This window comes from Ctenocephalides felis, unplaced genomic scaffold (genome assembly GCF_003426905.1).
Source record: "Ctenocephalides felis isolate EL2017-DRISC unplaced genomic scaffold, ASM342690v1 CF-g0.4_SCAFFOLD_00845, whole genome shotgun sequence".
NCBI lineage: Eukaryota > Metazoa > Arthropoda > Insecta > Siphonaptera > Pulicidae > Ctenocephalides > Ctenocephalides felis.
Window position 1 is genome coordinate 72,810,792 of NW_020536999.1, and position 3,800 is coordinate 72,814,591.

Genomic DNA, 3,800 nt, shown 5'->3' on the forward strand with positions numbered 1-3,800 from the left:
AGAAGTGAAGTCTCACGCAAAAAAATTACTTGGTGGCTTTGACAGAAATTTGAAACCGTATTTAACTGCCAATGTGTGAGTATTTTGTTATATGAACACAATTTCTTTCGTAGCCCGGTCAAAATAAACATTTCACTTCGGAACAATTTGCATAGAGCTGAAAATTGCTACGGATGTTAATTAAGTCATTACACATGGAATATCAAAAGTCTCCACCGATCCAACATCTGCGATTTTTTTTATTCAAGGTCAAAGTTTCAAAATTCTATTTTACGCGGAAATCGTTATAAACTTCTGTACAAAATTGTTATACGTTTTTGTCTTTTTCTTTGCTATGGTATTTTCAGGTGAGTTTCGAGTCTAATTGCAGCCCAAATATTTGGCGACATTTGATTGTCGCAACGTTGTATTGAACAGGTTAACTGGAGGACAGATATTTTTCTTGAGAGTAAAAGTAGTGTGAATAAATTTAGGGGCCGTTTCTGCCACACAACAAACAAATGTTATGGCAAGGACATGTTACGCTCCAAGTTCCATACATTATGGTACTGAATCATACTGAATACTGTCAAAATATGACGAATTTGCTGTGCATTCAGGTTTTTACACATGAACTGCATAAAGACCTTCTTATCTAACATCGTTTTCTGACATTTATGCGGTTTGTAGGTTAGGTTTTCTATCCGACAACCTGAGAAATACCCGACTACACAGCAACCGCATGGCTTTTGTCAATATTTTGAACGAATTTGTATGGAAAGTTCTTCATAACATAGACTTGCCATAACATTTGTCTGTTGTGCGGCAGAGTCGTTCCGTTAGTTTTGTTGACTTCAAAGCTCCATGGTGAAAACCATTCTTCGATTTTTGACAGATGAATACGTATATTTGCGGATGCTTTTAATGGGTTTTGAAAATTATTAAGAATGATTTAATTTCGAACATCTTGGAAATATATTTTCAAATTAATTTGCATTAATATATAATCACTAATGCATATAAAACAATATTTGGAGTATTGACCCTATTGATATCGTGTTTATTTTATTTTATAAACGAATTCGCTCTAGGCCTTCCGTCTAATAAATAAACGCAAGACTACAATGACGTATTGAATTCAATTTAATTTGGATCATATGAGTTACTCGAATGCGGTAATTGAATTCGTGTGGCTCGCATGATTTAACTCATGTTTTTGTTCATATTTATGAAAATAAAAATCATAATTTATTATAATTTATTTTTATACAATATACATATATTGCATCACAGTAAATATTTCTCGGCTTGATACGAGCTGATTCGAATCAAGTAAAATTCTACCCGAATCAGGTTGTTAAGGGCTTGAAGAGAATGATTTGAATCACTCGATTCGAATTGGCATATCACTAATTTCAAATAATTGACAGACAGACAGACATAAGTATTTATTTCAATATTTAAAGTACATTTTTCAGTGTTGCCTTTTGTACATACTTTTTCTACCCGTTTTTAATGTATATGATAAATATAGTTTACAATATGTATACAATATGATTTTATGTGTGTTCTAAAAAAAAAGAGAAAAATAAACTTTCTCCCAAAAAAATACAGATTCTTTATATATTAATAATTATATGTTTTGTTAACTCCCCTTAAGAGAGAGGAGCCACTTAAATAATATGCTCCTTATTTAGCCGCTATGGGGTGATCAGTATATAGTTTGGCATGGCGTGATTGCCATACCATATTACGTCCCTCGTAAACTGCCCGAGACCCGCGATGTTAGTATTAGGATGATCCCCACATTTCTAAAAAATTTCAGTGAGCTTTTTTATATAGTCGAGTATTGTCGGTACGTCAGTCTGTTTGTGTATGTATTTTAAAGAGTAGTAATGTCTAGTCAGTGGGTCCCTTATTTTGTCAAGTACTAGTCTTAGTGTCTTATTTTGTAATGTCCGGAGCGGCGTATTTCAGTAACGGTCTTATAAGTGTCAAGTAAAGTGTCCGCTTGTTCTTCACACTTAGCGGGCTGTTGTGGTTCAAGAGAGGTCTCAGTAAATTTAACATCCCGTAAGCCTGTCCAATTTTCGTATTAATATGTTTTGTGAAGCTGAGTCTATGGTCCAGGGTCACACCAAGATATTTGACATCCTTGGACCACTCAACTTCACAGTCCAATACTTAAATTTTGTCTAAGGTAGTCAGTCTAGTCGTGGCATTTCGGCTTTTTGTAAACAGAATTGCCTCCATCTTTTTCGGATTGATTTTAATTTGCCATTTGTCAGTATATTCAGTTAGCTTGTCTATGAGTGTCTGTATTTTTGTAGTCAGTAGCGTAGGCGAACGTGATGATTTGTATATGGCAGTGTCGTCAGCAAACGTCAGTAACGTTGTATCGGAGTCAGTGGGTATGTCGTGAATGCAGATGTTAAACATTGCGGTACTCCCGCCGTCACTTGTTTAACCGTCGAAAGTTCGTTGTCTACTTGTACGGTAAAGTTGCGGTCTGAGAGGTATGAGTGTAATGTTCTTGTAATGTATGGTGGAAAGTTGAGTTGGATAAGTTTATGTATAAGTCCGTCCATCCAGATGGTGTCAAACGCCTTCTCAAAGTCGAGTAACACCAATCCGGTATGGTTTCGTCTGTTGAAATTGAAAACTGTATTTTCTATGAGTTTTGTCAGTGGGTGTAGTGTGGAGTGTCGTTCTTTGAATCCGTATTGTGTGTCAGGTATAATTTTGTTGTGTCTTATGTGTTTGTTAAGTCTTTTGAGTAGTACCTTTTCGGCTACCTTACTCATTGTGTTGAGGAGGCTGATCGGTCTGTAGTTCTGTGGTATGTCTGGCTGTTTCCTTGGCTTCACTATTGGAAATATGGTGGAGGTTTTCCAAGAAGCGGGAAAGCAGCATTTTGTCATTAGTCTATTTATTATGCGGGTAAGTAAAATGTAGGCCTTCGTCGGCTGTTGTTTAAGTATTATGTTATGTAGTCCGTCCGGTCCTGGTGCTTTCCTCTTCGGTAATTTTCTAACTATTCGTAACTTTCGTAAGTCTTTGTATCTGTGGAGGTCAGTGAAGTTTTGAATTGTCTCGTGCACGCCTTGTTTCAGGTCTGCGTTTGACATATTGGCATTTTGTTTATGTGTGTTCTCAAAGTTTTTTGCCAATATTCCCGCATTGTCTGCTGATGTCGTTGCGTAATTGTTGTCAGTTAATTTGAGTGGAGGTATGGATGCTGGTTTCCGCGTCAGTCTTTTTGCTGTTTGCCAAATTTTGTGTGGGTCAGTATTTATGTTCTCGAGTCCAAGTGTTGTTTCGGTGGTCTCGTATTTCATTGGAAATAATTTTTGTCAGTCTGTTCATATGTTCCTTGAGTAGTCTGTCACCGCTACGTTACCACAGTTTTTTTGTATGATTTTTAAGTTTTATTTCCAATAAAATATGTTCTGGCAAGTCGTTGGCTGGTGTTGTTCTTGAGTCTAGTGTCGGTATAGTCTGTTGTACGGCGTCTGTGATTGTCAGTGTAAGGTGTGTTACAGCCTCCTCAATGTCAGTGTTGGTATCGATTGGCATTGTGTGTCGTGTGTTGTCTGTGATGATGTCTCTGAAAAATGGCCAGTTGGCTCTGGAGTAATCTAAAAATTTGCGTTTGGGAGTCTGGTCGACGTCTAGTCTGTCTGAAATGGTCATGAAAACTGGATTATGGTCGGAGTTAAAAAGTGTTCTTGTTATGGGTTCGGATGTTACGTGTAGATTTTTTGTCAATGCCAAATCGATCGTACTGTGATGGTGTGTCTGTACGATGGCGTATCTGGTCG